At 52.5% G+C, this 26,904-nt stretch overlaps 1 protein-coding gene and 1 long non-coding RNA gene across 2 annotated transcripts in view; one reads left to right on the plus strand and one right to left on the minus strand.

Annotated features, from left to right (window-relative positions):
* LOC110568942 (breakpoint cluster region protein-like) overlaps positions 1–26,904 on the plus strand; it is a 135,739-nt gene that overhangs the window by 31,827 nt on the left and 77,008 nt on the right. Inside the window, 3 exon segments of the mRNA XM_064362843.1 lie at positions 15,840–16,021; positions 23,352–23,456; positions 23,710–23,915. The gene's annotated coding sequence lies outside the window, so the exon portion shown is untranslated.
* On the minus strand, positions 17,079–25,308 carry LOC135269085 (uncharacterized). The gene is made up of 2 exons (XR_010337418.1): positions 25,017–25,308; positions 17,079–18,089 (listed from the first exon to the last, which is right to left on the minus strand). It is a non-coding gene; the product is annotated as an uncharacterized LOC135269085 (long non-coding RNA).

Genomic DNA, 26,904 nt, shown 5'->3' on the forward strand with positions numbered 1-26,904 from the left:
AAAATCATAGTTAGAAAACCTTGGACTTTATATTTGATACAGTGTGAAATAGGTGTCAGCATTTATTTTTGCCCCCTTTGTATATACATTTGACGTAGCACCATTTGCTGGAGAACTCTTGTTTTCTGCATTGCTACTTTGGTTATAAATCAAGTGTCTATAAATAGGCAGCTTCTTTATGGACTCTGTTTCATGAGCCAGCCGGGGGCCCATGGAGAATCAGCTATTAAGCCAGGGACAAGGGCAGGTCAGTGGGCAGAGTGCCAGAGTGTGGGAGTCTGTCCGGGTGGTTGCTGACCAAAAACATCACTTTTGGGTTTTGTGACTCAGAAATGAGCTCAGCCTGTACACCCGCAGATGTGATGAGCCCCAGGCCAAGTCCTCTGTGGGGGTCATTAATGGCGTGTGCACGAGCATTTTCTTCTGGCATTTTTACAGAGACCGTGTGCAGCTGGACTCTCCGGAGATAGCGAACAGAAGTTCTGTTATGTGTCCTATCAGCTAATGAAGGAGGGGAGCTTGCCTTGAGTTGTGTTTTTCTGCAACCCTGTGTGTTTGATCCGTGTCTGCACCCAGTTTGGCCACCCTGACCTCTGTTGCTCCCAAATCTGAGGAACCAGTGGCTATGTGAATATGAAGTTGTTTGCTTGATCTGTTTATTTATATCTGGGCCCTGGGGTGGCCCCATGTGTTGAATAAGTGTATTCTACAGATGGTCCCTGGGTTCTGGGTGGTCAGTGGTGTGAGGAGGAACCGGACTCCAGCCTGTCCTAAGGAGCTTATGAGAAGTTTTGAGGGGACTGGTGCCTGGATGTGGGCTGTAGCGTAGGTGGAGTGTCAAGGAGGACCCTATACACGGTGAGTGGGAGAAAGCACCAGGGAGAATGTCCCCCAGCCTAGGAGGGTGACCAGGTTAAGTGACAGCAGGGATGGGGCTATCAGAATGGTGGGCTGTAAAGAGCTGGGAGGGCTAAGACCCAGGGAGGCCATCTGGATGGGGAAGGTATGAGCTGAGGCTCAGAATGGAGCACCCAGGGCACCTGGGCTGATGAGGTCTCAGTGAGCACGAGGGGCTGTGCGAAGCGATGAGCTTCAGACTCCCCAGTCGTGGGCCCTGATGTGGGGGTGTGTGTGTGAGCCGGAGCCATGGGACCAGGGCCGAGCCCACGTGCTGGACAGGCTTTGGGCCCCAGACACCCAGAGCCACCGGGAGCCTGTAGGAAAGTTGGGGAGTGGAGGGGCATGGGTTGTGTGAACAGAGCCCTACCATGCTCAGAGGAGTCAGTCAGTCGAGGTCAGGCTCCTCCCCCGACTGTGGCTGCACACGGTCCCTCATACTCTTGAGAAACCAGAGTGGACTGGAGACTATGACCCAGTTCTCATTTATTTTACCTCTTGGGTCTTCTCCAGGTTCTGTGTTTTTTTTTGTTGTTGTTGTTTTTTTTTGAGACAGTGTCTCGCTCTGTCACCCAGGCTGGAGTGTAGTGGCATGATCTTTGCTCACTGCAACCTTCACCTCCTGGGTTCAAGCAATTCTCCTGCCTCAGCCTCCCAGGTAGCTAGGATTACCAGTGTCCGCCTCCACACTCGGCTAATTTTTGTGTTTTTAGTAGAGACTGAGTTTTAGCATGTTGTCCAGGCTGGTCTCCAGCTCCTGACCTCAAATGATGTGCCTGCCTTGGCCTCCCAGAGAGCTGGGATTACAGGTGTGATCCACAGCACCCGGCCTTCTCCAGGTTCTGAATTCCCTGAAAGCAGCTGTGCTATTGCCCTGCCCTCTGGGACAGAATGTTAGGAGGAAGCGGCTAAATGCCTCCCTGATTAAAGGAAAGATGTGTATTTCCACTGGGCCACTGGGTGGGAAGGACATAGATGTCCAGGCCCATGTGTTCCACAGTGTAACATGGGGACTGCAGAGAGAGGAAGGGACATGTTTATGTCCCATGTGAGTCATGGGAACTTGGAATATAAGGGTGTGCATGTCACATTTTTTTCACGGAGGGGTGTCTTAGTCACTTCAGGCTGCTATAACAAAAATACCGTAAACTGGGTAGTTTAAACAACAAACATTTACTCCTCACAGTGCTGGAGGCAGGAGTCCAGTGTCTGCCAAGGGCCTGCCTTCTGGTTCATAGCCCTCTTCTTGCTGTGTTCTCACCTGGTGTGGAAAGGATGGGGCTGTCTCTGGGGTTTGAAAAGGGTACTAATCCCATTTACAAGGGTTCCATCCTCCTGACCTAATTACCTCTCCAAGGCCCTACCCCTAAATACCATCACATTAGGGGTTAGATTTCAACATAGGAATTTTGGGGGGATGCAAAGATTCATTCTATGTGGTGTAAGGGGCATCCCAGAGTGCCACCCCCACATCCCCAAAGCTGCTGGACCTTGCGGGTGGCAGCTGACTCTGCTGGGGCTGGTGGGACTGGTGGCTGGAGGCCTGGTTTGTTAACCCACCTCTGAGGTCTTCTGGATGCCACCTCCCTCACACCAGCCAGCCAGGTGGCCTCCAGGTAGTTTCTGTTCCATGGAGAAGAGCTGCTGCTTTCTTAACATAGGTTCCTCAAACCCATGGCATCTGGTCCCAGGTGACTCAGCATCTCATGGCTGCCTTCTCCCTGCCTGCACCCTCATCTCCACCCTGCTGCACTCTGTGGCTGAGCAGCATTGGGCACCATGGGATGTTTGTCTGCCCTGCTGCTGTGTTGTTGACTCATGAGGCCTCTTTGGAAGAGGCTTGACAGGTGAGAGAGACTGGTGTGGATCTAGTCGCCCTAATAGACCAGCCCAAACTTCTGAACATCCCAGGCTTTCCTGGTACAGTCCCCACTTGCCAACCAAGAGGAAAGCATAGCTCAGGTGGTATTCAGGCAAGAACAGGGCAATGCACACAGACTAGCCAAGTTACAAAGCACTTAATCCAGGGAGGAGCCACACGGGCAGAGTCCAGCTTGTTAGCGGGTCTGGGTTCCCCTCATGAGAACCGAGAAGGGGCTGACACCTGTTAGATGCCTGCTATGTGTCTGATGCTGGCCTGATGTGGGATGTGACTGAGTGTCTACTGCTCTCCTTTGCAGGGGGGCTGGTGATGCCTGCCCTGGAGGTAAAGAGGCTTGGACAGCGACCTTAGGCAGCCAGCTGGGGTCTGTCTGTTAAGCTAGGAGCAGGAAATAGCCTCGTTCTCTACTGGCCTGTCTGGGAAGTCTGAGCAGATTCTGTGTCTTGAATAGTATCCGAATCAGCCCTGGCATGGGGTAGCCGTGGAGGCAAGAGTGTTGGGCAGGGTGACCTGATTGAGCCAAGCTGTTATTGTACCACCTGAGGATTTTCCAGGAGAAGTGCCAGGCTCAGAGCCGGTGTCAGATACCTCTGAGAGCCTTTCTAGTTCCACAGCTCTCCCAGGATCGTGGAGTTCTGGAAGGCCTTTTCCTGGCGTGTTTGCGGTGGCATGGTGATGTGTCCATGCTGCCCGTTTGTGAGCTGAATCTCTGCAGAACTTACTTTTTTCAGAAGGAGGTTTCAGAATGCAGCGTATCACATTCCTCATCAGGACCTGCTCATTTGGCTGGGCTGGCAGGTGGCTGAGTTGGCTCCCTGAGCCGGTGTCTAACAGCTATGCCCACGGGGGCAGGCCGGGCATGTGAATCTCGCCTCCTCCCACACCCTCCGGGGAAGCAGGTTAGGAGCTGGGCCTGGTTCCCGAGCCTGGATTGGGAGTAACCGGTGGGATCTGCACCAGGTTGTCATACCCGCAGCGACAGCTGGGATTGTCGCCATGGGTGGTAATTCCCAATGACAGTTTCAGGTCAAGAGCCGGGTCCTCTGTCTCCTCTTCCATCTGGACAGAGAGCTCCTCCCCGGCTGGTTTTCTGGCTCGTTCCTCAGCTGTTTTCTGTGGCCTGCAGAGTTTGCAGCCTCAGGGGAGTGAGGAAAGCTCTGCTGTGGCCTGATTTTTGCTGGAGAAGAGAAATGTGGAAGACAGGGCAGTGGCCTTTGCAGTGGGTTCACTTTGGGCTGCTGAGATGGGCAGCATGAAGGCCGGCATCCAGAGCCCTGGCTGGCCTCTGCAGTGGACGAGATGGACCAGATTGTCGTGCCAGGGTCACCCGTGGACCTGCAGTGGTCTGAGCAGACACATGGGCTCTGCCTTATTTCCTGAAGTGGAGCCCTCAGCCTCACATGGCATCCCCCAGAAGCCAGGCAAGAGGAGGTCATATGGTTTACTGGAAAGGAGCAAAAGAGCGTGCTGTGAAATGTTGCTGGTGGGAGCGCGGGACTAGATGAGGCTTCCTGTAATTATGTTAAGTGATGCTTGTTAAAAGCTTCTTCGTGCTGTTTCCTCCCTCTGATGGGGCCTGCTTGGCACCTCGTAGGGAGCGTGGGTGGAGAGTGTCATTATCCCCATTTCATTGGTGGGAACATTGAGAGACGAAGTGAAGAGTTTCACCTGTAGTCCTTCCGGGCCCTCTGGTTATCCCAGTCATCCTGCTTTGTTTTCTGTCTTGCTTTTTTAGGGGGATGATTGAAGAAGGCCTTGGAGGTAGGGTGGGGGAAACTGGGAACAGAGGGAGCTCGATTTCATTTTCCAAATACTTAGTTTAAGAATGAGAGAGTTCCTGGCCACATAAACCGCATGCACAGATTTTCCAGGGGAAAATCCATTTGGGTTTAGACTTAGAGACTGTGCCACCTCCCGGTCTGTTCCTCAGCCTTTTGACATTTGCCCACACCTGGAACATCTTAAATTCTGGTGCAGAATACAAAATGTCAATCCCCTGCCCCAGCTCACCCCTAGTTCAGTCCACCAGGATACCTGAAGTTGGGGATCGCCCTTCTTAGCTGTGGAATTCAGGGTATGTTGGTTCTACATCCAAACCTTCAACCTTCATCTGTAAAATGAGGTAGTGAGAGCTCCCTTGCAGAGGCGTGGGGATTCGAGGCAGCACTTCTGACCCATACCTGTTGCCATTGCTGGTGTTATCCCCCTGGCCCTGACCCAGGCTGGCATCCTGGGCATATGCGCATCCACAACTCCGTAAGTCTCCCAGGAGCACTATAGATCAGGGTGACCTAGTATTAGGACAAGGGTGGGAATTGCAGACCAGTCCTCAGGACTGACCTAGGGCTAGACCCCTCCAGGGCTGGTGGGAACACAGTTGCTTCTTGTGTGTGTATGTGGCTTGGGGAGGTCTCAAACTGTTCCCTGGGCCGTCTCCTTTCCCTCAATAGAAAGAACTCAGGTTGTAGAATCATTTGAGGGCCCAGAAGGGTTCATATACACCTTGTCAGTCTGTCTCCAGCATTGGACTTTTCTGGTCCTGCCCAGCTTGTTGCTTTAGTACCTCAATTTCCTTACCTGCATGGAAGTCCCCCCGACTGCCCACCTTTCAGCTTGGATGAGGGGAGGAAAGCAAAGCCCCTGAGGCCCTGTGTAGGAAGGAGAGTCCGAAGGTGCAGGGGCTGCGCTCAGGAAGGGCTGGTTGGCTGGCAGTGTTGTGTAGGACATTCAGAATGTGACTGGATTTCTATAATTTCTGACTTGTACAAGCACAAGATACTCAGGTGGCTCTGGTTTGTTGTCTAGCAGGAGAGTCTGGGGTCAATCTGTAACAATTTAGCTTCTGAGCAAGTGCCCAAGAGAGCACAGATATGCTGCGTGGCTGAAGGGGGCGAGGCCCTGGGCTGCCTCCTACTCTGACCTTGTGCGCCTTGGTGTCTGCTCTTCCCCTCTGCCACTCTGAGTCTAGAACGTGGCATGTGGACAGCTCCTCAAAGCTGGTGTCTGAGCTCCACAGTGATTTCATTCACGTAATAGTGTGCTATGGCTGCGTAATAAAGAACCACGAACTCTGTAGCTCAAATCATAGAAATGTATCATCTCACAGTTCTGAAGCCTAGAAGTATGAGATTGAGATGTTGGCTGGGTTGGATCCTTATAGGTAACAGTCTTCAAGTTCACATGACATTCTCCCAATATGCCAATCTCTCTCCAAATTCCGCCGTCCCACCCCACCCACCCCCATTTTTTTTTTTAAGAGACAGGATCTCCCTCTGGCTCCAGTTCCAGGCTGGAGTGCAGTGGCTCAATCATAGCTCACTATAGCCTCAGCCTCCTGGGCTCAGTGATCAATCCTCCTGCCTCAGCCTCCCAAGTAGCTGAGAACTACAGGCATGACCACCACACCTGGCTAATTTTTGTATTTTTTTTTTTTTTGTAGAGACAGGGTCTCATGTTGTCCAGGCTAGTCTCGAACTCCCTGCCTGAAGTGATTCTCCTCTCTCGCAAAGTGCTGGGATTACAGGCATGAGCCACCACGCCTGGCCACCCCTTTTTTAAAGGACACAGTCATATTGGGTTAGGACCTAACCTAATGACCTTGTTTTAACTTGGTAAAGACCCTATTTTCAAATAAGTTTAGGGGTTAGGACTTCAGCATATGAATTTGGCAGGGAACACAATTTAGCCCCTAACACTGTACTTCTTTTCTTTTGTTTTAAATTTGAAAACCTGGCTGATCCTGTGTGTGTGTGTGTGTGTGTGTGTGTGTGTGTGTGTGTGTATAAATATACATAACATAAAATTGACTATGTTAGGCATTTTTAAGTGTTCAGTTCGGTGGTATTAAGTACATCCACATTGTCATACAGGGCTCACCACTGTCCGTCTTGAGAACTTTTTCATCTTCTCCAAACTGAAACTCCACTAAACACTAACTCCCTCTCCAGCACCTGACAGCCCCCATTCTACTTTCTGTCTCTGAATTTGACTACTCTAGGAACCTTATATACATGGAAGCATACAGTATTTGACTCTTTGTGTCTGGCTGATTTCACTTAGCATAATGTTCTCAAGGCTTATCCAAGTCAGCATGTCTCAGAGTTTCCTTCCTTTTTGAGTCTGAGTGATACTCCTTTACATGTATATAGCACGTTTTGGTCTTCCACTCACGCGTGAATGGACACGGGGGTTGCTGCCACCTCTTGGCCATTGTGGATGGTGCTGCTGTGAATGTGGTGAATGTGCGTCTCCTCTCCTCTCCTCTCCTGCTCCAGGCATCCTTCAGGAAGGGTAGCCCAAGACCAGGTTGGGGAATAAGGTGGTTCTCTTGCCCTCCCAGGCTTGTTGGGTGTCTGCCCGTAGCTGGGCCCTGGCCCCAGGCTCAGGGTGGTGACTGCCAGCAGGGGGAAGCCCCTCTTCCTGCCATTTTTTTCCCCTTCTTAACCCTCTGTGTTTCCTCTTTGGAGGAGCAGTGAGTGGGAGAGGAGGACCTGCAAGTGTGCAGCGGCCACAGCCCACCTCCTGGCTGAGCACCTTTGCTGACGTGGAGGGACCCCCATCAATCACTCTCAGACCTCGCTCCCCATACTACTCCCATGCCAGGGCACTGTTCCCGTGCCATCCTCTTTTGAAGGGCACTGCTCCACCTTCCCTACCTTGCCCCCTCCCACTGTCTTCCCAGGGAGTCTTCTGACCAGTTCCCTGCTGCCACATCTGCACCTCGGGGACTAGAAAGCTCAGCGTCCCCTCTACTCTTCCTCCTCTTGTCTTTGTCCTCTTAGCCAGACCCATGATCACTTTGTGTCAGTGCCCCCTGCCTGTGTTTTTCAACCAACACCAGGCCCACCTGGAGTGACCATTGCAGAAGACCCCAGCCCTGCCACACCTCCTGTGCCACACTCAGATGTGCTGCTAGAATGTCACCTGTCCCCCTGTGGGCCCTAGGCTCCCCTCTTGTTCCAGACCCAGACACCTCCTAAATCGAGCCCAGGTCCTGGGCCTGCAGCCCGAGGCTCCCCACAGAATTACCCCCTACCTCCCTCTCCTCTCACTGCCAGCCTGTATCTTCTTTCCCAGCAGTATCTCCTTTCTCAGAGATTGCTTCCAGTCCCCTTTAGCTCTTAGTGGGCTCTGGCTGGATCTAGAAACCAAAGTGACACCAGGCACATTAACAAGAGAAAAACACAGATGTCATTAGTTTTACAGGGACATGGGATTCTTCTCCAGAGTCAAGTCCAGAGAAGTGGCCAAAGCAAGATCCTTTTTAGATAACAGTAAGTTTAAGAAGTGGCAGGACAAGGGGGAACTGGCTACGGGCAGTAAACTCTGGGGAGTCACTGGAAGATACATGAGGGGAAACCTGGTGGGAGATAAGGGTGACTTTGTTAAGTATATTCATTCAGGTCCACTGCAGCCCCTAATTCCCAGTCTCAGGTGATAAGGGCTATTTTCTCTCTTGGTACAGGGAGGGCACCTCTCCCAGAGGAATTTTTATGGCTTGCCACGTACAAGAAGAAGCAGGCAGAGCCATCAGGGCTGGGTGTACGGGTTGGACTTTCTCCTCCAAGAAAGCTCAGAGATGGAAATACCTGTTTCTCGTTCTCGGTGTCTAGGGTTGCCTGGGGAGCCAAGGCGTCAGGGAGCGGGGCAGGCTCAGGCCCTTCCCGACTGACATTTTCCAGCCTATGGAAAATGGGGACAGACTGGGGAGGGTCCTTTAACAGTGTTCACAGAATGCTTCTGTGAACATTCTGGTACAAGTTTTTGTTTGAACACCAGTTTTCAGTTCTTTTGATTATACACCTAGGAAGGGAGTTGCTAGGTGGTAAGGTTATCGGTGCCGCATCTTAGAAATGCCTTCTCTTTGGAATGTGTTTGAAAGTTGACCCAGTAGGCAGGTCACATAGGTGCACCTGGGCACAGTCAAGCTCTGCCTGAGGCTCGGTTTTTCCTGTCTAAAAAATAGCAATCTAAAAGTTCATGCCCACTCAGTTGCATATTCCAGATGATACGTGGGTTTTCAGCACCATGTGTGACCTAGAGGAAGTGCCTCGTAAAGGGTGGCAGGTTATTTTTTGCCTGCTACTTTAAAGATTTGGGTCTTTTTTGCTGTTAGAGGAACTTAATTCCCTGAAGCACTGCAGGTATTCCCTGACCTTACCTGAGGTTCTGCTGCAAGAGCCAGTGTCGGAGCCCCCAAGATCCATGGCCCTTCTCGAGGGTGAAGTCTGCTCTTGGTGGGTGCATGGCAGTAGGAAGAAGGTGTCAGGCTGTGGATGAGCGTGGGGTGCAGAGGCAGCTCTGACTGTGGACTCTGCACCCTTCAGTGAGACCCGAACCTTTTCTAAACCTCTCCAGGAAGACAGTGCCTGCCTGACAGTGCCTCCAAAGGACGTGAGCTGCTGTTCGTAGAAGTCCCCACACCATGCTGCTGTGGCTTGCTTGGGACCTGGGAAAAGATGAGAGGCCCAGAGGAGGGCAGCTGCAGCCATGACAGGGTGGGGGCTCGATGCCTGCCTTTGTGAAAACCTTTCCACCACAGCTGGCCGAGCCACGGATGTTTGATTTGCGTTTACCTTTGTAAATAAATACTGCCTAGTCTCTGGCTGCCAGTGTAAACAAGGATGGAGACCACTCTGCTGATGATCGCTGTGGAGTTCCTGCCTCCTCCACCCAATTCCTCGCAGGGCCCCTTTGTTCTCCTGACTCCCGTACATGTTGATCGGAGGCCCCTTTATAGCTGCTCCCAGTGTTCTGGGTAGGGAGGGTCCAGAGCATGACCTCTGATCCGCTGAGGACTTGCTCCAGTCTCACTCTTGGGTACATTGGCAAAGGGTGGGGCAGGGGCTGGGCTCCTGGAATCCCAACCTCTGGTGGCAGCCATGCCACTGAAGGAGGATCTGGGGCCTCTCTGGGCATGTCTGGTCTGGGAGAGCCTCCCCTGCTTGGCTGCACCCAGGCATCACGTGGCTGGTGTTCCGAGCTCAGTTCTGTATGCGTTTCCTGGGAGCCCACCGTTCTGCCTTCTGCCTCTATGAATCGGACTGCTCTAGGTACCTCATATGAGTGGAATCATAACGATATTTGTCCTTCTGTGTCTGGCTTATTCCACTAAGCAGAATGTCAAGGTTTATCCATGAGATTGCATGTGTCAAAATGTCCTTCCGTTCGAAGGCTGAATGATACTCCATTGCATATATACGTTACATTGTGCTTATCCATTCGTCTGTCAATGGACATTGGGTTCTTTCTACCACTTCCTTCACGTGTTGTGATGAACATGAGTTTGCAAATATCTCTTCCCTGCTTTCAATTCTTTTGGAGGCCGGGCACAGTGGCTCGTGCCTGTAATCCCAGCACTTTGGGAGGCTAAGGCTGGTAGATCACTTGAGGTCAGGAGTTCAAGACCACCCTGGGCAACATGGTAAATCCCTGTCTATACTTAAAATACGAAAGTTAGCTGGGGATGGTGGCGCACGCTTGTTATCACAGCTACTCGGGAGGCCGAGTCAGGAGAATCACTTGAACCCGGGAGGCGGAGGTTGCAGTGAGGGAGATCCTGGCACTGCACACCAGCAGTGTCCCGGCGACAGAGTGAGACTCCATCTAAAAAAAAAAAAAAAAGCCAGGCACGGTGGCTCATGCTTGTAATCCCAGCACTTTGGGAGGCCGAGGTGGGTGGATCACGATTTCAAAAGATTGAGGTTATTCTGGCCAACGTGGTGAAACCCCATCTCTACTGAAAATACAAAAATTAGCTGGTTGTGGTGGTGCACACCTGTGGTCCCAGCTACTTAGAGGCTGAGGCAGGAGAATTGCTTGAATCGGGGAGGCCTGGCAACAGAGCGAGACTCCGTCTCCAAAAAAAAAAAATCAGTTCTTTTGGGTATATAACTAGGAGTAGAATTGCTGGATCATATGGTAATTCTGTTTATTTTTTTGAAAGTTTTTTTTTTGAACCAATGTAGTCGAGCAGATATGACCTCAGCACCTACTTGGGCCTGGGCTGACTGGGACCTACCCAGGCATTATTCTTCTCGCTATATTATTTTTATTTTTTGGCTGCTCTTTTGTCTTTCATGAAAGAGTAGATTTGCGGAGTTCCGGGGTGGGTTGCTAAGCAAACTGCCTGGAGAGGAGAGGGTTTCAGATTTCACTAGGCCCTCCTCTTCCACACCAACCCTGGGCTGTTTGCAGTGCTCTGGGCCAGCACTGGCCTTCCTCTCCCCAACCGCACTCCTAGTCTGGTTCCTGGTTCAGGTGAGCAGCAGCCAGATTCCAAGCCCCCACCTTCTACCTTCTAGTGTTTGGGTTCTGCTTTGGATAGAGCTTTGCAGGAAGGATGGGGCTGATGAGACCACCAATTCCTCAGTCCTGCCAAGGGTGAGGAGGCCCAGAGAGGTTTTTCCACTGGGTATTCCTGGTATGGGGCCAGGGAGCCAGGCCTCCCAATGGGTTCTGGCTCTTGGGAGATGGTGGCTTATAAAATGCCAAATAATGTACTTTATCCTCAAGAGGAAAGGGCCTTGGCTGGGCATGGTGGCTCAAGCCTATAATCCTAGCACTTTGGGAGGCTGAGACAGGAGGATTGCTTGAGGCCAGAGTTTAAGATCAGCCTGGGGAATATAACAAGACTTTGTCTCAAAAAAGATTTTTTTTATTAGCTGGACCTGGTGGTGCTCCGGAGTTTGAGACCAACTTGGGCAACATAGCAAGGCCCAGTCTCTGCAGAAAGTTTTAAAAATTAGCTGGACATAGAGGCATGTGCCTGTAGTCCCAGCTACTTGGAAAGATCCCTTGAGCCCAGGAGTTTTGAGGCTGCAATGAGAAGATATGATCACAGCACTGCACTTCAGCCTGGGTGACAGCGAGACCATGTCTGAAAATAAAATAACAGGTGGGTGGTGGTGCTTTGTGTACTTCGGGGATCTCAGGTGTGAAGAACTGCTTTGTGAAAAAGCAGGTTCCTATGTGGTGGTTAGAATGGGGGGATGAGGAAATTGAGGGACTGTCCTCCCACCCCATCATTTGCCTTGGAGCAGACTGGAAGAGTCAGCAGAATGAGGGGCAGCAAGTCTGGATTGTAGGGCTCTGGGTTGGCTGAAACAGGGACTGAAGCCCTCATATGAAATGCGGCAGGGATGAGCAGGCCATCTGGAATCCAGATTTAAAAGCAGCAGCCACCCAGACGTTGATTTGAGATCTCTGCAGATGGGGAAATGACTGGGGTTTTAGCTGTCTGGAGCGTCCTAATTCCCCAGCAGAGTCTGGCCGTGAGACCTGGTCTCACTGGACGTGGGCAGGTAAACCCTCACTGGGCACTTGATTCTTGCACCAGGTTTTGGCGTGGACGTTGCTAAGCCAGCCTGTGGCTTCGCAGATGTGGAGTCGTACAGTTCGTCTGGAGCGAGCCCTGGGTCCCCGAGTCTGATCCTGAAGTTCTTGCTGGGTTGACTTGACCTTGCATGGGAGTCAGTGTAGTCACGGGCGTGGAAAGAGCTCAGATAAAAGGTGCTGCACTAGGTGAAGAGGAATGTGTTGATGTCCTAAGATCATCTTTAGATAAACAGCAAAACCCTGGGTTAAAAGCTTGTCTAACCCGCCTTATTTTGTTTTTGTTTGTTTTGTTTGAGGCTTTCTCAGTCTGAAGCAGTGGTTTTAGTTTCTTTCTCTAGTGATAAGCAGAAAAGGGGAATCAGGAAGGGGCTTTACTGGCCCAATGTAAAACAAATTGAGAACTAATGAGTGTATTGTCTCCCTTGGACACTTGGACACCCCTGCTAGAACATTTAGTAGATGCTGACAATTCTGAGCTAATGTAAAAGCCAAGTCTGTCAGATTTCATGAGAACCAACGTAAAAAAAAAAAAAAAAAGTCAAGTCTGGAGGGGCCATAGAGTGGGGGACTAGGGTGAGGAAGTTGTTGAAGGAGGCCAGGGGGATGGCAGGACCTTCATCTAATAGTGACAGTAGCATTTTAGAGCTAGAGGGTCTTTATCGATTGTCTAGTTCACATGCCTGATTTTAAAAGAAGGAAGCTGAGGCAGGGGGATTGCTTGAGCCCAGGAGTTGGAGACCAGCCTAGGCACCATAGTGAATCAATGTCTCTGTTAAATTAATTAATGAAGTCAAGAAAGGCAAGGCGTGGATGGCTTCAGTGACCTGGACTAATACAGAGAGGTGGCAATGGGGAGGGTCAGAGCCTTGCTTCTGAGGGATTACACCACAGCTCACTTCCCCCACCCAAAGGCCAAAGAAACTGAGCATTGACAATCAACATAGTGATCTTGATACCTGGAGCCCACTCGATGTCCCGTGGATTAAGGAGACCATACTCCTCCATACAGCTTGTTGAAGGACTCGGTGGGTGCTCCAGGCTCTTGGAGTCTTCCTGCTTTGACTGCTATGCTCAACCCAAAACTACCCTCTTCCTGGAATTCTCCTTTGGACATGCACAGAGGCAGAACCTGGCCTTGCCTTTGCAGCCAGTAGCTGTGTGCAGTCACCTGGGACAGTGCTGCAGGTCAGCAGCTGGTATAGTGCCGGACACTGGGTTGGGGTCGCTCAGCAGGTCTCAGCCCTGACTGCCAGCTAGATTCCCCCAGGAAGCCCCTACAGCTTCGGACTCGGCAGGTCAGTGTGGATCCCGGTGAAATTGTTTTCAGAGCCCCCCAAGGTGTTGCCAATGTGGAGCTAGGGCTGGGGACACCTGTTAGAGGGCGCTGAGTCCTGTGGGACAGGAAGTGGAGAACCTGGGAGAGGGAGAGGCAGAGGCACACAGGGAAGCCGGGCCTTCGGCCGCCTGCACCCACAGCCAGTGGCAGATCACTCCAGACACATGGCTCTCCCCAACCCCGCCCCCACCACCCAAGTGGGAAGGACCAACAACAGTCCCCAGTTCAGGATTGCTGGGTCAGCCGCTCTGAATGCCTGAGTGCCGCCCTGTGCCCACCTGGCCTGGGTGTGTTTGTTGTCAGTTGTAAACTCGTGAATGAACACCAAGGTCACCTCTGCTGGTAACCTTTGGGCAGGGCTGCTTACAGGTGACTCATGTTGAGAGTGACATCACCCCATCAGGGTGAGGTCTCAGAAGTCCCATGGGCCTCAAAGGCCCCCCTTGGAAGGAGTGGAGAAGGGACCCTCACGTGTCACGGATCGGGCAACGTCCTTGCGGGTTGACATTGGTCGTGAGGAGTCCACTGGCTTAGAAAATTCAGACTTAGAACAGGCCATCAGGGAGCTCCAGATGGCTAAGGCCTTGGAAATGTGTATTGGGCTTTGTCATTCAGCCTGGGAGGAAGGGAGTGATTGTCCAGTTACTCTGTGTAACTAGTTAGTTCCAACAGGACGGGAGCCTCTTGTAGGATAAGCCATTCTGTCCTCCTAGGGGTACTCACATTGGGGTAAGGGTGGTCTGGGATTTTGACAGACCATCTGGGAGGTGGGCTATGCCTCAGCCAGAAGGTGGGCTGGAGTGGGGGGTAGGAGAGCCTGTAGCCCCAGTTTCCTGGTTGGGATGGGAAGAGCATGATAGGACTCGCCGCTCATGGTGGCCAGGAGTTGCACCCCAGCCAGCATGTGCTCCTCACCCTGTCAGACCCCACAGGCAGATGCCCAAAGACTGTTCCTGGCAGCAAGACGGTAGCATTTTGGGTCCCCTTTTCTTTTTTCTTTTTCTGTCTTTCTTTCTTTCTTTTCTTTACTTTTTTTTTTTTTTTTTTGAGAAAGAGTCGTGCTCTGTCACCTAGGGTGGAGTGCAGTGGAGCAATCTCGGTTCATTGCAACTCCACCTCCCGGGTTCAAGCGATTCTCCTGCCTCAGTCTCCCAAGTAGCTGGGATTACTACAAGCACCTGCCACCACGCCCGGCTAATTTTTTGTATTTTTAGTAGAGATGGGGTTTCACCATGTTGGTCAGGCTGGTCTTGAACTCCTGACCTCAAGTGATCCACCCGCCTCGGCCTCCCAAAGTGCTGGGATTACAGGCATGAGCCACTGTGCCAGGCCAGGGGTCCCCCTTTCTGTAGCAACCCAACCCGCCTGTATGGGAGAGAACAAACTGTTTTCTCTGTACACAAGCTCAACACAGAACACTTATGTGACCAAATGCGGGGACTTTTTCCGACACCAAGCAGTTCTCTGCAGACACCAGGTGGGTGTCCTACAATTTCAACTCAGTTCTGACCCTGTCTACCTGGAGTTAGCGTCGGATCCCACAGTTAAGGGCTCAGCTCTGGAAGACTGCCCCTAACTTCGCGTGTCAGTAGCAAGTCTAGGTTGTCTGGAGTAAATTGGAGATTCTAGCAGCCCCCTTTTTGCGTTTGATCCTTTGCTGGAATGGCTTACAGAACTCGAAAATAACTTACTATATGACCGTTTTTTAATAAAAAGACACAACTCGGGAACAGCCAGACAGAAGAGGTACATAGAGCAAGGTCTGTGGGAAGGGGCGCAGAGCTTCCTGCCCTCCCCTGGCACTGCCATGTTTTCAACCCCAGAAGCTCTCCCAACCCTGTCCTTTTGGACAGCCTTCATTGTGTAGGCATGATTAACTATATCACCGGCCACTGGTGATCAACCTTCAGCTGTGGGTCTTCCCCAGAGAGTTGGGGGTGCCAACTCTCTAATCATGTGGTTGGTTCTTCTGGCAACCAGCCCCCTTCCTGAGGCCGTCCAGGAGCCCCAGCCACCTGTCATTCATTAGCATACATAAAGACATTTATTACTTTGGAGATTCCAAGGTTTTTAGGAACTGTGTGCCAGGAAAGTAGGGAGTGGGGTATGCAAAGATCAAATACATAGTTCTTATGTCACAACCCCCACCAAGGGGCAGACATGTCTCAGAAAGTCCCTTGTATTGTCTGAGGAGTGAGCCCACGTTCATCCCCCCCACCCTTGTGATCTTTGATCAGTCCGTCGTGAAGGTGACATCAGCATACCCGAGGTCCTTGTGAGATGCTTGTTGGGGACAGAGATAGTGTCAGCTGGGTACGTGCTGGGACAGGTTGGGTATGGATGCTCCCTTCTCTGTCTCTAACACAGGATGCTTCTTTGCACACGCAGATGGCTCGTTCGGAACACCACCTGGGTATGGCTGCGCTGCAGACCGGGCAGAGGAGCAGCGCCGGCACCAAGACGGGCTGCCCTACATCGATGGCTCACCCTCCTCATCGCCCCACCTTAGCAGCAAGGGCAGGGACAGCCGAGATGCGCTGGTCTCGGGAGCCCTGGAGTCCACTAAAGCGGTGAGTCCCCACGGCGCATGTGTGGCAGGTGGGCCAGGTGTGGCTCCCTGAAGCGCAGCCCCGTGCTCAGGGGTACCTAGCAGGTAGGTGGTGGAGCAGCCAATGGTTTGGAAGCCGAATGGGTCTTGAAAAACTCCTTCCTCATCTCTACATGTGGTACACAGACAGCTTGCCAGGCGTGTTGAGCCGGGAGATCGGGGGATGCTTTGGTGGAGGAGGAGGCAGCACGTGGTCTTGAGGCTGAGAACGTCAGCACCAGAGACCACCTGCATGAAACAAGCAAGACCTGTATGGTGGCCCCGGCAATGCTGCTGAGCTGGGTGGTGTCCGGGCTCGGGTCCCTTTGCTTCATGAAGTTCTCTTGCTCCCTTTTACCAAAGTGTGTGCTGAGGATGGCTCCATCCATGTGACCAGAGCCTTTCCTGTGAGTTTTCACTTGACCCTCGTTAATAATTCTTGGCCTTGCTGTCACTTTCACTTTACAAATGTGGAACTGAAGTCCTGTGGTGGATTCCCCAAGGTTGCGTGGCTAGAGAATAGTGGCACATTCAGGAGATGCTCTGCCGTGCCCACTGAGAAAGCAGTGGACCTGCCCCCACCCACCGTGAGAACATAGCCTGGGGTGGCCGCAGGCTGGGTGGTGCTGGGCCAGCTCGGCCCTGCATGGAGGCCTGACTCCTCTCGCTGGTCCCACAGCTCGGGGGCTGCTTCAGCCGTGCTCTGGGCCCAGATGCACACCCCTTGCCGTTGCTGCGTGTCCGGCCACTTGACCTCTTGGGCTGAGAAAATCGCTGCCCAGGGCAGTTGCTTCTTTTTGTCTTTTTGGTCCCTGATGACAGATACCTTTCCCGTTCTGCTTAGCTTATTTCTAGATGGTTTCCACCCCGATAACAGCATAGCCTGGCACAGTGGCTCACACCTGTAATCCAAGCTACTCAGGAAGCTGAGGTGGGAAGGTTGCTTGAGTCCAGGAGTTTGAGACTGCAGTGAGCTGTGATCTTCTCACTGCACTCCAGTCTGGGCAACAAAACAAGACCCCATCTTTAAAAAATAATAATATTAATAAAAAGAATGAAAAGAAAAAATAATAATAAAATAAAAAGAGCAAGAGAGGAGTGGGCTTTACCCCATTTCTGTAAGGATGCTCCAGAAGTGTATCTTCTCACTGAGCTGCTTTTCTCTGGGGCTGATGCATTAGCTGCAGGCCCGGGACTGCAGCTTATGTATATGCTTTTGTGATTTCTGAAGGCCTTGGTGCTGGGCAGCCTTCTCGTTCTGCACCGAGAGGATGGGAGAGGAAGCCAGTGGGTAACATGTACCTGCTCCATGCAGCACACACAGGCTGCTGACTTAGGCAACTCTTCCTACCCCACGTCAAGTGTCAGCTTTTTACCGACCAGGAGGCCGAGGTTCAAAGAGGTGAAGTAACTTGCTTGGGCCGCACAGCTCCAGGGTTTGAAGCCTTCCTGATTCTTCAGTGGACACACTTTCCCTCCCTCAGCTGTCTTGTCTTTCTTGGTGCATCCCCTCTCTTGCTGCTTCGTGAGCATGGTTTGGTACAGAGAAGGACCAAGTTCAGGTAGACTAAGTGCTGAACTTGAGAAAGGCTATTTCTTTCCATCATCCTTGAGGGCTGTCTTCACCCAGCCAGTCCTTGGTGCACCTCCTGGCCCTGAAAGGAAGCTGATCTGCCCACTTGGTGCCCCTGGTTCCTGTCTAGTGGTGGGGCCTCTCACTCACACTCGGCTCTGACTTGGAGTATAATCCTCACCTTTCCGTGCGGGGCTCCTCTTCTGTGAAGCCACGATGCATCCTGGTCCCCTGGCTCCTGCTCCCTGCTTCTGCACTTAACAGCAGTTGTAGGCATTTTTCACAGTGTACGTCCTGCAGGAGGTTGCTTGTCTGTGCCTGCCAGGTCAGAGTTTCCAGTCCCAAGCACACCCCCTGGCCCAGAGCCGGTCTGAAGAGGAAGGAATTGGATTGGAGGAGAACTGTGTGTAGCTCCTTTCCAGAAACCTTCGGGTGCTCCTCCCAGTGGTTGGGACCCCAGGACGGGTGCCCTTCACTGCTGTGGAGACAAGCATAGCCTTGACTTCCTGGTTTCCCTGCCAGCCATGCAACAAGCCATGCACATGTCATCTTTCATTTTTGATCTTTAGTTTGAAGACATGGCTGTTGCTTCCTAGGACACCCCACTTCCCCCAGGGAGAATGGTGCTCTTTTTTTCTTTTTTCTTTTTTTTTCTCTTTTTTTTTTTTTGAGACAGAGTTTTGCTCTCGTTGCCCAGGTTGGAGTGCAATGGCGTGATTTCGGCTCACTGCAACCTCTGCCTCCTGGATTCAAGTGATTCTCCTGCCTCAGCCTACTGAGTAGCTGGGATTACAGGCATGCACCACCATACCTGGCTAGGTAGAGATGGGGTTTCTCTCTGCTGGTCAGGCTGGTCTCAAACTCCCAACCTCAGGTGATCCACCCACCTCAGCCTCCCAAAGTGTTGGGATTACAGGCGTGAGCCACCGCACCTGGTTGAGAGCATGGTGATCTTGAGGCCAGAGGCACCCTGATCCTAACCAGCTGGTGGGGCATGGGCATCAGCCTGCTCATCTCTCTCCTCCTGCACATCCCCACCCACCCCGCATTTGGTCCCAGATGCTGATATTGAGTCTTCTGGGCCGTGCGGCCATCAGGAAACCCTCAGGCAACTCTTTGGCAGTTCAGGGTCTCAGTGGACTCCTGTGGCACGGGTCTTCTGTGTGAATACTCATTCATAGTGTAGGCAGAGGTTGGACAGAGGCCAGGCACCCCTTGCCCAAGGTGCTGTGGGAAGGATTCACATAGGCTGGCCTATTGCGACAACCTTCAGCCCCAGGATCCTGCACAGACGTCATCCCCTCGCCCTCTCTGTGCCGTGAGGACCAGGTTTTTGGGGTGCTCGCTGGGCTGGGCTGCAGGGCAATGTCCAGCCTGTTGCATGAAAACCTGCCCTTACCCAGAGCAGAAGAGTGTCCTTTCTCCAGCAGCTGTGCTGGCTGCACACTCCCAGCCCGGAGCAGCCTGTCCCTCTCAGTCAGGATTCTGCACCCTGATCATCACTGGGCTCCCTCAGATTAGGGGGACCGGGAGGAGGATTAGAAGGGGCCTCCTTGCTCTCTGCCCTGTCCTGAAACTCAGTTCCAGCTCCCGCCCTTGTGTGAGCCTGGCAGCCAGCTGACAACGGTTTTGTTCACCTTGTTCCGTGTTGGCTTTTCCTGCTTGGTTGTCACAAGCCCAGTTGGTTTTGTGGGTTCTTTGTTGGCTTTTATTTAGCCTCAGGTTTTGTGTTTGCACCCGCCCGGAGAGGGTCGTGGTAGGAGGGCCTTCCTTCCATGTCACTGACTTCTTTTTCCAACTTCCCTTTACCTCTGGCTTCCTCCCCGCCCCAGCCTCCTTGCCTGACTGCACGGCCCTCCCTGCATTCACGTCCTTTCCCATAACTGGCACGTGCACAGCCCTGAGTTATAAATAGCCCCAGGCCTGGCCCTGCCGTTTGCTCTCTCATTTTCTCTCCATGGACTTGGCTGGTTTCTGAGCCATTCCTGTCTGATGCCACCAGCACTAGACTCTAGAAGACTCTAGAAGATTCTTAGTCTGAGGAGAAGTGCCCTCATCCTGTGTCTTGTCTCCACCCCACCCAGTCCATGGCCTGGGCCAGATGTTCCCTGAGCAGCCCCGTCCTTCAGAACAGGATGGGAGAGCTGGACCGTGTGCCTTCCTGCCTGCGCTGTTTTTCCTCCTGGCTCTCCAAACCATGTGGACAGAAGGAGACACCGTGGTCCCACCCACGCAGGCACCAGCATCTCACACTGGGTGGGGTCGTCATGGGCCCTGCTGCCCTGGCAGCTTCCCTGGGCCCTGCAGGCCCCCTGGTACTCACAGTAGCAAGATTGTCCTCAGAACATGAGCAGGACTGGCAGGCTGGGTGGGTGGGTGGCGCTGCCCCAGGGGCCTGCCATTCCCTTCACCTCTTCCCCTCTTGCGGGGCAGGGAGCAGCATGTGCACACGGTGGGAGACACCTGTACAGGCAGCCGGGGGCTGCTTTCGCCGACTCCACCATTCATGATGGGCGGGGGGGTGTCATGGGCCACCCCACCCTATGTGTACATGCACCGTGGGCAGCAGACTTGCTGCACTTTGGTGGCATTTCAGGGCACCGAGGCAGGCTCAACTGGCACACTCTCATGTGGAAACCCTGAAGGAGCCCTCATAAAAACGCTGCCAAAACTAGGACCCAGCCAGGTCTTTGAGATCCACTCATTGATTTAGTAAATGAATTTTAATTGAGCACCTAGGTGTTCTGGGCACCGTGTTAGGCAAGGAAGTTCTTAGCTCAGGCACAGCCATGGCCTGGAAGCTCCCGCCCATAGAGTCATTGCCTACCCTGCCCTGGGGGGACAAGTGTGCCTGGGACATGCTTGTCCTTTTCCTGCAGCTGCTCTCAGCCCAGATCTTGATGGCTGTCCCCTCCACACATAGGCTCATGTGTATAAATGCATATATATGCACACATATACACAGGCACCTGGGCAGGCTCACAGTTCATGCACACATTCTCACAGGTATGCACACACTTAGGAGATTCCCAGGACAAAATGGAGGCCCAGGAAGGCTTTTTAGATGGTCCCAGCAGGCAGTTGAGGCTTTGTGGTCTAAGCCCCAGGGACTCAAGTGGGGCACAGGGTAGAGCTCCCTCCCCAGCCAGTGGAGGCTCAGGGCAGGAGGACTTTTGCCTGAGACCATGGGGCAGCCCAGGCCCTAGGCCTTTCCTGTTGAACCTGCTGTCTATACCATGACTTGGCTCCCTCCTAGCGGGCCAGGGAAATAGGACAGCAGGGTTGGGTGTAGGCAGGCGCTGTGCTGGGACCCTGATTCCACATCCAAATTCTACAGATACCATGAGGCCTGAGCTGGCCTCAGTCAGATCCTTCTTGAAACCCATCAGTTTTCACTGGGGGTGATTCTGCTCCCAGGGCATACGTGGCACCATCTGGAGACATTTTTGGCTACCACAGCTTAGGGGAGAGGGTGTTACTCACATATGGTAGGTGGAGGCCAGGGATGCTGCACTGAATTTTGCAAGGCACAGGACGCCCTCCAGTCCCTGACAGAGCCCCTCCAGAATGTCAGTGGGGCTGAAGAGGAGCCTGCCCGCAGCCAGTGATTTTCTCCGAAAGTGGAAAACTGAGTGATCAGGGACCACCACCCCAGTTCCACACCCGTGAGCCCAGCAACCAGTGGAGAGGTAGGTGGGGCTGTCACAGACACAGACCCCACCCCCCCGCACATGCACGCGCGCGCGCACACACACACACACACTCACTCACTGGCACTTCTCTCTGACTGCTGGCAGAGCCGGTGGGCACAGGCAGGCAGAGGGAGCACAGCCTCAGCCCGGTGGAGCACTGAGGTTGCTGCCATGGGCATGGCCAGCCTCCAACATTGCCGATAGCCAGGGAGCAGGTGGGAGTGGCCAGGAAGTCACGCGGCAGGTTCCATGGCCTTTGGCGTCATCTTTGATGTCATGCCTTTGCTAGGGCTGCTGTAAGTGAACATCACAGACAGGGGAGTTTATTTTCTTGTAGCTCTGGAGGCCTGAAGTCCAAGGTCAAGAGGTTGGCAGGGTTGGTTTCTTCTCAGGCCCCTCTCCCGGGCTTGTCTTCTCTATGTGTCTTCACATAATGTTCCCTCCATTTGAGTCTGTGTCCTGATCTCTTCTTCTTTTACAAGTCCTGGTGGGATGCTATGGCTCATGCCTATAATCTCAGCACTCAGGGAGGCCATGGTGGAAGGATTGTTTGAGCTGAGGAGTTCAAGACCAGCCTGGGCAATGTGGCTTTTTTTTTTTTGAGTTGCAGTTTCGCTCTTATTTCTCAGGCTGGAGCGCAATGGCGTGATCTCAGCTCGCTGCAACCTCCACCTCCTGGGTTCAGCGGTTCTCCTGCCTCTGCCTCCCCAGTAGCTGGGATTACAGTTACCCGCCACCACTCCTGGCTAATTTTTGTATTTTTGGTAGAGATGGGGTTTTACCATTACAGTTACCCGCCACCACTCCTGGCTAATTTTTGTATTTTTGGTAGAGATGGGGTTTTACCATGTTGGCCAAGCTGGTGGTCTCGAACTCCTGACCTCAGGTGATCTGCCCTCCTCGGCCTCCCAAAGTGCTGGGATTACAGGTGTGAGCCACCATGCCTCCCCTCAGAAAGATTTTTTTTAAGTTAGTAGAGCATGGTCAGGGGGTGCCTGTGGTGCCAGCTACTTGGGAGGATTAGGTGCGAGGATTGCTTCAGCCTGGGCTCTGGAGGCTGCAGTAAGCTGTGACTGTGCCACAGCACTCCAGTCTGAGTGACAGAGGGAGACCTCGTCTCAAAAAAAAGAACTACACATATGGAACCTTTTGGCTTTGGTTTAGCTTAATTACCTCCTTAAAGCCCTGCCTTCAAATACAGTAACATTCTAAGGTACTGGGGGTTAAGGCTTCAACATGAATTTGGGTGGGGGGCGGGGAGATGTTATCATAACTCAGAAGGCAGTCTCCCGGGGCCATGGGCTCTGTCGCCTACATTAACATCCAACAGTGTGCCAGCTCCATTTTTTGGAGACAAAAACAGTAGAGAATCCCTGAACTTTCAGCAGGGACGCTGATGGGAAGGGTACTTTGTCATAGCCCACATGTAAGAGGGTCCCTGCCAATGATGTCAGGGTCTACAAAGCAGGGTCAGGAGACACAGGCCTTGATCCCAAGGGACGAGGTTCTTCTGGAGTAGGTGTTAACAGTCCCCGTGTTTGGGAGGGAGGTGCTGCGTAGGTCCCGTCAGTCAAAGGGTCATGTGGCAGCAGGAGTCAGAGAATCCAGGTGAGGGAGCCCCATGTGAGCAGTGGGGAGGGGAGCTTGGCTGCAGCAGGAGTCAGGTAGCCATGCCATGGGCTCCGTCGCCCCCTCGGGTCAGATTCTCCTTCTCCTTCCTTGACCGTGTCAGGCAGCTACTCCTGGGTTGCATGCAGAAGGCGTGGAGAGAGGACTGGCCCAGCCTGCTCCGCACCACACTTTCTGTTTCGTGGTCTGGCAAGACTAAAGGTGGCTCCAGGTATTGCCCCTGGGATTCTCTGTGGCCGCAACCGTGTGGCTGAGTATGTGTTGAGGGTCCGCTGCCTCCCTTTAATTCCATGTGGAGCCTTCATGGGGGTAGGGGTTTGTCCAGAGGTCAACAAGCTGACCCTCCTCTCTCAGAAGGCCCTGATGCAAGCATCCCCCTTCCACCCTTCCAGTCTGACGTCTGTCTGTTTCTCCTGCAGAGTGAGCTGGACTTGGAAAAGGGCTTGGAGATGAGAAAATGGGTCCTGTCTGGAATCCTGGCCAGCAAGGAGACCTACCTGAGCCACTTGGAGGCACTGCTGCTGGTGAGGAGGGTGTAGGAAGCTGAGCAGGGTGGGGCGGGGCAGGGTGACAGAGTTGGGGAACCTCTTTGCCCATAAGTCCCAGGTCAGCTGTCAGAGCCTGGGTGCAGCTCGCTGTCCCTGGTGTGGATACCAGTGGAAGACTGAGTTGCCAAACAAAGCTGGTTTTAAAATTGTATTTGTTATGTGATTTAAAAATAAAAGTGCATATATCAAGTAACTGTGACTGTCTACTGTCATGCCGTGCACCTGACAGATGGCAGCCCATCTCACCTTCTAGCCCATGAAGCCTGTGAAAGCTGCTGCCACCACCTCTTAGCCGGTGCTGACGAGTCAGCAGATCGAGACCATCTTCTTCAAAGTGCCTGAGCTCTACGAGATCCACAAGTTCTATGATGGGCTCTTCCCCGGCGTGCAGCAGTGGAGCCACCAGCGGCAGGTGGGCATCTCTTCCAGAAGCTGGTGAGTGACCCAGAGCCAGTGCTGGCTACAGGCGTGTACCACCACGCCCAGCTAATTTTTTGTATTTTTACTGTGTTGGCCAGGCTGGTCTCGAACTCCCAGCCTCAAGTGATCCACCCACCTCAGCCTTCCAAAGTGCTGGGATTACAGGTGTGAGCCACCTCGCACAGCCTTTTTGAAAAAATTTATTTATATAGGTTTTGTTTGTTTGTTTTTTTTGAGACGGAATCTCCCTCTGTCGCCCAGGCTGGAGTGTAGTGGTGCAATCTCGGCTCACTAGCAGTTCTCCTGCCTCAGCCTCCTGAGTAGCTAGGATTACAGGCGAGTACCAACACGCCCAATTAATTTTTGTATTTTTAGTAGAGATGGGGTTTCATCTTTTTGGCCAGGCTGGTCTCGAACTCCTGACCTCGTGATCTGCCCGCCTCAGCCTCCCAAACTGCTGGGATGTGAGCCACTGTGCCCAGCCTTATGTAGGTACTTATAAAAAGAGACAGGGACTCACTATGTTGTCCAGGCTGGAGTGCAGTGGTTATTCACAGGCACGATTCCACTGCTAATCAGCACAGGAGTTTTGACCTCCTTTGTTTCCAGTCTTGGCTGTTTCACTTCTTAGGCAAACTGGTGGTTCCCAACTCCTGGGAGGTCACCATATTGATGCCAAACTTAGTGTGTAGTGTACTACAGCCCAGAACTGGCTGAAGCCATCCTCCAGCCTCAGCCTTCAGTGTAGCTGGGACCACAGGTACGCACACCACCACACCCTGTGTGCACACGCTTTACCTGAAGCAGATTTCCTCCACAGGGAAACAAGTCCTCTAGGGGCAGGTGTGGGCTGAGGCCAGACCCCCTCTAAGTGTGAAGAGCATGTGATTCCTTAAAAGCCCCGTCCCCAGCACTCCTGGACTACCCAGACACTCAGCTCTAGCCTCAGGCTTCTCTTTGGCTGGTGCTGGGGACTGAGTTTTCTGCTCTGAGGTGTGGCTTTCCTGTAGGCAGACCCCTCCCTCTGCTACCCTGTGCTGCAGACCCCCCCCCCCCCACCCCCGCCCCGAGACTCCAGGCCAGAGCTAAGACTTGAGAAACACACAAGGCACTTACTTTGTTCCAATTCTTGCTTCTTGGGGCTCTTTCCCCTACGGCCAGAGAGCAGAAGGCTGTATTTTGATGTATGCTGCGCCCTCCATCTTTGAAGCCCCCCATTTCTCCCTGTGTGTGGCAGCAGTTTTAAAAGTAGTGGACATAACTTGGCCTGCCGCCCTCCTGAGAAAGGAAGAATCGTGGTGTTGGGGGAAGAAAAACATCCAGAGCTCTTCCTAAATAATACTCAAAATTGTTCAGAGACTTTTAAAACATGTTAATATCTGATGAACACTGGAATTTAACTTTGGAAAGTTTCTGCTGGCTTCCCTGAAGGCCTTGAACTAGGTAGCCTTCATGAGTCAGATGATGCAGCTGGAAGACTCGGGGGAGAGGCTGGGGCTGCAGTGGGAAGCTGTTCGCCGTAACCACAAGCTGAGTACTCACGTGTGCCCAACCTGGACTGGGTGTTGGGGCCTCTGCAAGAACAGATAAGCCGGGTGCCTGCCCTTGTCCCTGCAGACCAGCTCAGTAGGGTTGGCCCAGCACTGCTCCGTCAGGCTTCCTGGTTGGACAAGTCTTAGGACCAAAGGAGCTCACAGTGCCCTGCCCAACTCTGGTGCTGCCTCCAAGCCCAGGAACTCATCATCCAAGTCCAGTGGTTCAGAAAGCCAGACCCAGATGCGGCTTCTGCCACCTCCTCCTGTGGGGCTCCACGGGCTGACTTCCCCACTCCGGGTTTTGTTTCTGGCTGCAGTTTTATCAACTCAGAATTTTTATTTTTCTAATTATTTCGGACTTACAGGAGAACTATAAGAACGGGACAAAGTATAGCCTTCACCCAGATACACTGATTGTAACTTTTTGCCACATTTGCTTTATGTCTTTTTGTGCACACACAAACACACATGCACACATACACACAAGCACAGGATTTTTTTCCCCTCTGAATACTTCATTGTGTATTTACTGTGAACAAGGACATTCTCTTCTGTAACCCACAGTACAATTTGTTAAATTCAGGAAATTTCACACTGATGAGCTACTATGATTTAATATGTAGTTCATATACATTTCCTCCAAATTAACAGTCGCATTCTTCACAGCTGTTTTCATTCTCTGATTCGGGTCCCGGTTTAAGATCATGTTACGAACTTGGTTGTCACCTCTCTTTAGTCTCCTTCAATATGCACATGTTCCTTAGACTTTGCTTGTCTTCGGTGACCTTGACTTTGTTTTTTTTGGAGGCGGAGTCTCTATCACCCAGGCTGGAGTGCAGTGGCATGATCTCGGCTCACTGCAGCCTCTGCCTCCTGGATTCAAGCAATTCTCCTGCCTCAGCCTCCCACATAGCTGGGATTACAGGTGCACGCCTCCACACCTGGCTAATTTTTGTATTTTCAGTAGAGATGAGGTTTCACTGTGTTGGCCAGGCTGGTCTCACACTCCTGACCTCAAGTGATCTGCCTGCCTCAGCGTCCCCCAGAGTGCTAGGATTATACAGGCGTGAGCTGCTGTGCCCAGCTGACCTTGACATTTTTTGAAGGGCACAGGCCCGCCCAGGTTTGCCAGTTTCCTCAGGAATAGCTTCATGTTCTGCACAATAGCACCACGGCAACGAGGCCGTGTGCTTCTCAGTGCATCAGATCCAGAGGTGTCTTTTTGATTAGTGAAAAATGTGGAAAGGAATTGCTTAGAACGTCTCACAAGCCACTTGGAAGATGTGAGCTCCTGGAGCAGGAGGGAGGAAAAGTCCTAAAAGGAGTCTTCCTCCCATAACCCCACCCAGCTGTCACTTCTTCTGAGAGGCTGTCCTGGCCCTGACCACATTCTCCAAAGCAGCCCCGTTGCTCTCGGTCCCCATCCCAGTTGTAACCATCTGCCATCACATTGCCCGTGTGTGTTCACA

The sequence above is a fragment of the Aotus nancymaae genome, unplaced genomic scaffold (genome assembly GCF_030222135.1).
Source record: "Aotus nancymaae isolate 86718 unplaced genomic scaffold, 86718_ANA_hifiasm-v0.15.2.pri h1tg000049l, whole genome shotgun sequence".
NCBI classification, from domain to species: Eukaryota; Metazoa; Chordata; class Mammalia; order Primates; family Aotidae; genus Aotus; species Aotus nancymaae.